Source organism: Cinclus cinclus, chromosome 1, assembly GCF_963662255.1.
Source record: "Cinclus cinclus chromosome 1, bCinCin1.1, whole genome shotgun sequence".
NCBI classification, from domain to species: Eukaryota; Metazoa; Chordata; class Aves; order Passeriformes; family Cinclidae; genus Cinclus; species Cinclus cinclus.
The window spans coordinates 32,709,716-32,719,592 of NC_085046.1; positions in this window are offsets into that span (position 1 = coordinate 32,709,716).

Consider the following 9,877-nt stretch of genomic DNA (forward strand, 5'->3'; position numbering starts at 1 on the left):
TTTTGTGAATACTGCCTGAGACAGGGGTTTCGTTCAGTCAGGAAGGACCTGTAAAATTATTGTGCTTTGAGTACTCCTGTAAGTCACCAATGGCAGCCACACAACCTAGGTACAGCAGTTGGTCACAAGGCCAAGTAGCATCTGCAGACATAATAGGAAATACTTGACAAGTATTGATGGTATTAGCCCTTGCTTTAAGTTCAGGTCTTAGTAAGAGGCTATAGTGAGATCTAGGGTTGGTTCAGACAGAATTATTCTTCAGGCTATCGCCTGAAAAATACTTACATAGTTCAGCTTTTAAAGTGGAATCTTTAAATGAAGATACTTAAGAATTGTACTTGGAACAAAAGATTTCATTTCTATTTCAGACTGAATTTTAAAATTAGTCCTATAATCAGCTGCTTGGAGAATTCCTTCAGAAGAGCAGAAGTAAAGGGTGAGGAACTCAGGAAAAGTAAAGTTGCCATTCATCTTTTCACTTGCTTTTATCTGCACACCATCTTTTCTTTGTGTTTTGACTACCACAGTATAGTTTGCCTTAAACTGTGCTTGTATGGCAATGGTCAAGATTATTTCAGAATTTTCCTTAATTTAGAGTTTTGACTGTAGTACACTGTCAGTATCAATAGACTCATAGAATGGTTTGGGTTGAAAGGGACCTTAAAGATCATCCAGTTCCAACCTGCCTGCCATAGGGAGGGACACCTTTCACTAGACCAGGTTGCTCAGAGCCCCATCCAACCTGACCTTGAGCACTTCCAGGGATGGGTTGTCAACAACTCTGGGCAGCCTGTTCCAGTGCCTCACCATCCTCAGAGTAAAAAATGTCTTCCTATAATATCTAACCTAAACCCTACTCTCGGTTTGAAGCCGTTTCCCCTTGTCCTGTCGCTACATGCCTTTGTAATTCCTCTCAGCCTTGTTGTAAGCCTCCTTTGGGTCCTGGAAGGTTCTCTTAAGGTCTCACTGGAGCCTTCTCCAGGTTTAACAATCCCAGCTTTCTCAGCCTGTCATCACAGGAGAGGTCCTACAGCCCTCTGATCCTCTTTGTGGCCCTTCTCAAAGGTGAGGCAGTTGGGATGGCCTGGGTATGTTGTTTCAGAAGATTAAAATGGATATTCCTGGAAACCCTCGTATAGTGTGCATAGCCTGAAGAGTGAAGGAAGGAATCCAGTCTCTTCTTGATGTTCTTTTGATACTGTTTCACAAATCATAACTGTAATTATTTGTCCTTCCAATAGTTTCAAAAGCCATCTATATTGTGAAACAAAGCCTGTCACCGTAGAACACCTACTTATAGTTAAACAGCAGTGACTAAACTAACTGTGAACTTTTTCCTAAAGATTTTTTTATTACTGATTTTGAGCAGAATTCAGTCTATTTGTGGCTCCAGGAAAAATCCAATATCCCTGTTAACATGGGGCTCCCCTGCATCAGATAATGATAATTTCAGCACTTAACTAACCTCTCTTGCCTGTTCCTTAAGACAAATCACCCCAACTTTATCACATGCTTAAGCCTTCTACAGAGTTACGGCTTAGTTTTTGGGAGGCCTGTAATAGGAATATCTGTACATCTAGTATATAAGATTCTGAAATCCTCGCTTTTTTATTCAGTAGCTTGATAAACACATGGGCTAAAGAGGAATTCCAAAGCAGCTTGTGTTCTGCCAGTTTCTTCAGTATGGAGTGCTTTGTAAAGAGTCATAAAACCATTACTGTACAAGGTGCATTTTACTGCCTGAAACTGCAGTTTCTGTAACACATTTCTAGTGTGGTATCAAATCTGTGTGAAGTTGCTGATTTGAAGCGATACAGGTTAAACAGTTGTTTTTAATGACTGGTTATTGTTCGTGGTAGACAAACGTTTTTGTTGAGAGCTTGGTTCTCCATTTGTAACCCTTAAAATACAGATTTGTAACTAGATACAGCTTTTTACATTATATTTGGTTCTTCCTTCTGACTTAATAAAAGTACACTGTATTCACTTTTAAACAACTTTGCAGCTTGTTAGACAGTTCTTTAGATTGCTGATTTTTTATGTTATGATAGTAAATATGCTGACTGGTATTTGTTTCCTTTTTTTTCTCCTCACTTTGTGTCAAACAGTTTTGCTAGTAACGAAATGCAACACTTTAAAGTTACAAGTTATGTACAGTTATGCTGAATGTGCTGCATACATAGGCAAAAAGTTAACAAATGTTATTAATTTAAAATTAACTGATTAAATAAATGAGATATCTTCTGTAGTTAGTTGAGTTGTGCGGAGGTTTCTCGTCATTGTCTCCTTCCTAATACCAAATCAAATGGGTTGGCTGTCATTTTGTGATTGCTCTGAATTAATGCTGCTGTCCTGAAAAAAAAAAACCCACACAAACCACAAAAATCCCAGTTGTGCTTGCTCCAATGCTTCTCACTGTGGCTGAAGAAAATACTGAGGTTAAATGTAAAGGGGTGGTGCTAGGTTATGTAAAATTGAGGTCATGATCAGTCATGACAGCATCCTCTTACAGCCTGGTTCCTACTTCTTTGCTAGGAAAGAATAAAACTCATACTTTGTTAATTAGTATTGTATGAACTGCAAATTAATCAGAGTAATTGCTGTTAAATTGAATAAAACAAATAGACAAATACGGTACCTGCAAAAAACTATTAGCATAGCAAGCAATTTTTATCAGTTCAGCACAAATGGATTCTGCATGTTTTGTAGTAATTCTTCTAGATTTATGGTGGAGTTCTCCTTAAAACTGTGTGACAGTTTCTTAGCAATAGATTATATTACATTTAGGGCTCAACATATGTTGTCATAAGAAATATAACTAGAACTACATTTTTCCTTTACCTGCAAATTCTCTTACTTACTTACCTGAATCTGGCTCTTGCTGCATAAAAGACTATACTCCTTTCCTATTTTCTCCAATATTCTCAGCATTCTCCTTGTCATTGGTGTCCTCTTTCTGTTTAATATGTCTTCTCAAAATGCCACCTTTTATTCAACTCTTTAATTTAGCTGCTTATGTTAAGATATGTCTACTCTGCTGACAGAAACTTCTAAACTTGGGCTAGTAGCCAACCCAGATATCCCTGGATTTGTTTCTGAGGTGCCTCTCCTGAAATGAAAAGTTGCTGCACAGACTTACTGCACCTTAAAAGCTGAAGTGCAATACCATGGAAGTAGGGCTGCGTGGTTCCTGGAACAAAATGTCTTCAGGATCAAACAGAACCATGTTTTTCCCTCCAGGTTTATAAAGCTGTGTCTCTATCAATTCAAGGTGTTGTGCTTTGTTTTGCAGAGTGAATATCCAGACTAACTCTTGCAGGGTTTACCTGACTGATGTATACTTTCACAGGTGGTTTCCACCTAACAGTGTTTCCCTATTCTCTTAGCCTTTAGTTGTGACAGCACTTGAGGGCATGCAGCAGTGGAGCTAAAAGTGTTTGGTAGTACCTTCATCTCAGCAGGACCAGGAAAGAGTTGCAGAGGCTTTATACTTCATTCCTGCTGCCTCTTGTTGGTGCAATCCCAGCCATCAGTTTGGGTAATACTGCATCCTTTTGAAGTTTAAATGGAAAATTTCCATGTCCCAAATTGCTTGTCAGGGACTCCTGTGAAAGCATTCTGGGTTCTGATTTCAAATAAATGATAGATGGTTTAAGCTAAAAACCTAATAAGTTATGCCAAGAAAAATTGAAACATTTGTCCCAAAAAAACTGAGCCTGCAATTGTTCCAGTCTGATGCAAGTAGAAATGGGGCTTTTCTTCCTTGTAGAGTGCTGTAGCATTTTTTAATTTGGTGAGAGAATTGAATATGATTTCCAGGGCTCCAGATGGCACCTGCCAGATGGAAGCTCATATTGTCTTAAGATGCTGGCATTGATGACATGGTGTTTGAGAATGCAGTATCCTTTTGTGATGGGTTTTCTTACTAGATAAAGTAAGTGGTCAAGTATTTGCATGCATTGCAGTCTGCCAAAATATTTTAATCTGGTGAAAAGGTCACCCTTTTTGGGATGGGATGGCAGAGTTTGGTTTCTTTTTTTTATCTTGATTGAATGCACAAATCCCTCAGATTTGCTTAGGCCAGAGGAGGCATCATTGGCTTCTATATACAATTTCTCCTTCCAGAAATGTTACCAAGGTTCATTGCTCTGCACAGAGTTACAATTTGAAATGTGTATGTAGTTTTGCTCCAGAATCTTTGTTGAAAAGCACTGGGCCTTGTTGCCCGAGTTTCTATAAGCAGGATCAACAGCCAGGAAGTTCTGTCTTTATAAAGAAAATGCATGTTAGGGAAATTTAGAATCGAAGAATCATTTAGGTTGGAAAAGATCTTGAAGGTCATTGAGTCCAAACATTAACCCAGCATTGCTAAGTCTATTGCTAAACTATGTCCCTAAGTGTCACATACACACATCTTTTTAATACGTCCAGGGATGGTGAACCTACTACTCCCATGGGCAGCCTGTTCGATGACTAACAAGCCTTTCAGCAAAAGAAAAAAAATCCTAATATTCAATCTAAGCCTCCTCTGGTGCAACCTGAGACCATTTCATTTCATCCTGTAGCTTTTTTGGGAAAAGTGACTGACCTCAACCTAGCTACAACCTCCTCTCAGGCAGCTGTAGAGAGTGACCCTTCTGAGCCTCCTCTTCTCCGGGCTAAGCAACCCCAGCTCCCTCAGACACTCCACATAGGACTCACTCTCCAGACCCTTCCCTTCCGCAGCTCCATTGCCCTTCTCTGGACACTCCAGCACCTCAATGTCTTTCTTGTCATGGACAAGATTTGAGGTGTGGCCTCGCCAGTGCCCAGTACAGAGTAACAATCACTGCCCTGGTCCTTGTGGCCACACTATCCTTGATCCAAGCCAAGCTGCCATTGGCCCTCTTGACCACCTGGCCACACACTGGGCCCACGTTCACCTGCTGTCAACCAGCACCCCCAGGTCCTTTTCCATGGGCCACTTTCCAGCCACTCTGCCCCAGCCTGTAGTGCTGCATGTGATTGTTGTGACCCAAATGCAGGACCCCACATTTTCCTTTGTTGAACCTTAGACCATGGGCTTTGACCCATCAATCCAGCCTGTCCAAATCCCCCTTCCTACCCTCCTGCAGATCAACACTCCCTCTCACCTTAGTGTTATCCATGAACTGACTGACGGTGCACAGGCTGGGCCTAACCCCCTGGGTATCCTGCACTTGCTGGCACTCGAGCTGCTCACTAAACCTTCCCCAGCACCAAGGTTAGACCGACAGCCCTGTAGTTCCCCAAATCCTTCCAGCCCCTCATACAGATGGGTGTCACATTTGCTGACTTCCAGTTAACCAGACCTCCCTGGTTAGCATAGGGTGCTGATAAATGATGGACAGTGACTTGCTGAGCATTTTCATCAGCTCCCTCTATACCCTGGGTGGGACTCATCCAGCCCTACAGGCTTGTGTTTGTCTAAGTCGTGTAGCAGGTTGATGACCATTTCCCCTTGGATTATGGGAGCTTCATTCTGCTACCTGTCCCTGTCTTCCAGCTCAAGAGGCCAGATACTCCAAGAACAGCTGGACTTACCATTAAAGACTGCATCGAAGAAGATACTAAGTATCTCAGACTGAGCTCTAGCCAAAGCTTTCTGTTCAGCCAGGCTGGTTTTCCCCACTGGTTCATGTTTTGCATATAGGGACAGCCTGCTCCTCTGCCTTTAAGATTTCCCTGTTGAGAAATGACCAGCTTTCCAGGACCCCTTTGCCCCTCAGGACTGCCTCCCAAGGGACAATGTTAATCAATCTCCTAAACAGGCAAAGTTTGCCCGCCAGAAGTCCAAGGTGCAGTTCTGCTGACTCTCTTTCTTACTTCTCTGGGAATTAAAAACTCTGTCAGTGATCACTGCATCACAAGACAGGATGTGGAGACAGAATGCAATGTTGTATCACTCAGTTGTAAGTGGAGCACCATCACCCATCCAGAGCAAAAATGAATATGTCTCTTTTATGGAAAATGAGCAAATTACATTATTCTCAGCTTGAAGGTATTTTAAATTCTGGAACTGAGGATATTTTTTCACACATTTAAAAGCACTCATCTGCTCTGGGAAATCATAATGAAAAGAAGATGGTGGCAATTTTTTTCTTCTCAATAATTTCTAAATTAAATTCTTTCAATCAGGAGTAGTCTCTTTCGTTTTTTAAGGCAGTCACTATTTCTTATCATATTCTTCTAGAGCCCACCTTTCCCCTTTTGTTTTCATCTCTGTCCCTGTGTTCTGGACAGGCCTGGGAAAGCAGAGAGATGCTTTCCTGGATGGACCCCTCACTTCTACATCAGAGTTTGTCATGCATAATGCTGGTGTTAACACAGCACAACTATTCTATTTTAGTCATAGAATCATAGAATGGCCTGGGTTGGAAACCTTAAACATCATCTAGTTTCAATCTCCCCACTGTAGACAGGGGAATTTGTCTTCCTTTCACTAGACCAAATTGATAAGAGCTCCATCCAACCTGGCCTTACATGCTTCCAAGGATGGAGCATCCACAACTTACTGGAGCATTCTGTTCCAGTGCCTCACCGCCCTTGCAGTAAAGATTTTTTTCTGTTCTATTCTCTTCCCTGAACTCACAATTAGTTGAATAAAAATGACACCATTATTTGCATGAGATGCCAGGGGTTTGTCAGCTACAAAGACCACTTTCAAGAAGACAAATCAAAAAGGTTACAAGTGGAAACAGGGTTTTATTTTTCTGAATCTCTTTCAGAGTTGATGCTCACAGGTATTAAAACAATGTGCATGTGGGTCAGGCAGGCTTGTAGCATTTCAGAAATCTCTTGTGGTTTTTTTGCAGGGAGTGTTTATAAATTTGCTGGTGTTAACATTAATGTGTCTAGTCTGGGGGCTTACTTATTGCATTACTACTTGAATGCAACAATTCACTCATTGCTGCTTAATTCCATATTGTTGACAGATCAATAAAGCATTTTGATCCCAATTTGGTTTAAAGCTCTGTGGACTGAGCAAGTTTTTCCTGCAAAACTCAGGAAAAGCAAGAGTTTGAAAAAACTCAGCTAAGGATCACTTAAGGGTACTGTATAGAAGGCAGATATTTAGAGACTGATAGCAAGTCACACTGGCAGTGTAGTTCAGATCTTTGAAATGCAGAATGACTGTTGATCTCTCTCCCAGTAAGGCTTATTTCTTGATTGGTCTTCAGAGGAAGAGGGAGAGTCACTGTGTTTGTTGTTGGAGATACTGCTGTAGGCTGCAAAAGACATCCCCAGCTGGGCTCCTATCTGAAATAAGAAAATTTTTGCACTTTTTTGAACAAACTGTTCTTTTAGGTACAACACCATTATTCACATTCAAAACAACAGTAGAAAATGCTAGTGTCTCTGCCCACTCCTGGAACAAAATGAGCAAAATCACCTCTCAGAAACCACCAAGAAAAAAATACATACACACAACTACACACATCTATATCTGTCTATTTGTCTATATCTATATCTATATCTATATCTATCTATATCTATATCTAATCTATCTACCTACCTATCCATATCTCTGTATCTCTCTCTCTCTACATATATATAGATATATATATAGATATATCTGTATCTATTTGTATCTATACCCATCTGCTGGGTTAGTGCAAATAAACCCTGACATTACAGCAGTGCTGGTAAGTCCAGTTGAAGGTGTGTGCTGAGAACACCAGTTCAACACACCAGCACTGCAGCCAAGGCAGAGGGGGACAAGCTGGATGGAACTGCAGCAGCAATTGTATTGCAAGAGAGGAACAAAATCAAAAGCAGGAAACAGGAGAAGCCATGAAAGGACGGGTTGCTGATTCATGCTATATCCTGAGTTGGTTCTCAGGGAAAAGGCATGACCTTCCCCCTAATTTTTTCAGGTACTGGATCAGTTTTGCACATGGAGTTGCACACCAGTTCTACATAGCCACAGTACAGGAGCTGCTACAGAAAATTGGGTGAGGTCTAATGATTCTACCAGACCCTACTGTAATTCAAGACTTTGTGTTGAGTGGATTGTTTACCATCATCTGAAATTATTGACCCGAAACCAAAAAGCCCTGCAAAAAAGCATGTCTTAATGTTTCAGAAAAGCTTGCATTGTTGAAATCATAGATACATAAAGGAGTCTTCTTTGCATAACAAAGAAATGATAGTTTTATTAATAATTTTAATCATATAAACAGAGTTGCAGTTTGGGTTTTCAGTTAATTTTCATTTATTGATTAATTGGAAAAAACCAACCAAACAAAAAGAAACAAAAACAAAAAACAAACAAACAAAAACCAAAAACCACAAACCCAGACATACAACTGTAAAACTAGAAAGGAGAAATTTTTCACCAGGGCAAGGAAGGCAATCATCTTATATGCTGAATCTGTAAACTTGATACTCCCAACAGTTTTACTAAACCAATATCCAGTGAAGGCAGTAAAATCAGAGATTCAAAGGAGAAACAGCATCTCACATCGTTGTCATAGACATTCTGCAGTTGTTGCAGGAACATCACTGTGTTACTAAACAGCATTTCTGATTATTCCCTATGATTCCATCTACTACAGCTGATTAATCTGCAGTTTTGGATGTCACTGCTAAATATTTATTGATTTTGACAAGTTGCAGCATGGTTGATTTTCTAGTAAATGCATTTATCTGAATTCAGGATTTTATATTTGGCAACTCCCCCATTTCTCTCCCTGAAGTGTAAAATCTGACAAAGAAATAGGTCAGTGCAGCTCTCTGGATGAAGAAATTTAAGGCAAAAGGTACTACAAAGACACATCTGAGATGTATGTAGAGGTGAATAAAGAGTACTTGCTTCCTTAAGAAATTAGGAATTACAAATTTTGATTTTTAATATAATTCTCTGCAATGTCAGCCCTAATAGATTAAGTTGCAAATTTTCAAGCACTCCATAAATGGTGTTAGAAAGTCAGATCTTCTCTTCATTTAATGACAACCAAAAGCTAGTTTAAACTAGGTAACTACAGTAAAACACAAATAAAACAGGAAAATACTGAGAAATATATAAAAGCAGTTCTCAGCTACAGAGAACAATAACACTTATCACTACAATATTGATATGCAGTATCTTTTGCTGTCCCATAGGCAATAGCAATTTCTACATAGTGTGCACGTGCTATGGTCAGCATGCTAAAAATATCTCTTATTTTTGTGGTGTTTTAAGTTACAATGCAAAATGCAACCAACACTGTGTTTTCTATCACCATCTATTAAAACCAAGTAGGGCAATAATCTTTATCTGCTAATGGCCCATCCCTTAAAAGCAGGTGTGACAGTATTCTTTATTATTTTCAGACCCATCTTTCCTCCAAAAAGGTATCTTCTGTTAATGAGCCATTGAGTCCCACTACACAACTAATAAAATTACATCACCCCATTATAAAATGCTTCACCCAGGGGGAGGAAACAAGCATTTCCTACCTAAAAAAAAAATCTAAAATTTAAAACATCAGAGAAGCCTTTTTCCACTGGATTCCCAGAGGCAAACCAGATCCTTCTACATCATCATTAAACCTTCAAAAGAAAACCTCCTACACCCTTCTACAGGACCACTGCTTCAACAAAACCACATCTGTCACTCCAGGAGGACTGCAGCCACCATTTAATCAAACTATTACCAACACCCTGGTGGACAAGGTGTCAGGTTGTATTCTGACTCTGTCAGTGTTTTTGTACTATTACATTTTATTTTAATTTTCCTATGAAGTGGTAGTTTGTTTTTTAATTAGTTAGGGTTTGATTTTTTTTTAATATTTACATAAACTAATAAAGAACTGTTATTCCTATTCCCATATCTTTACCTGAGAGCCCCTGAATTTCAAAATTATAATAATTCAGA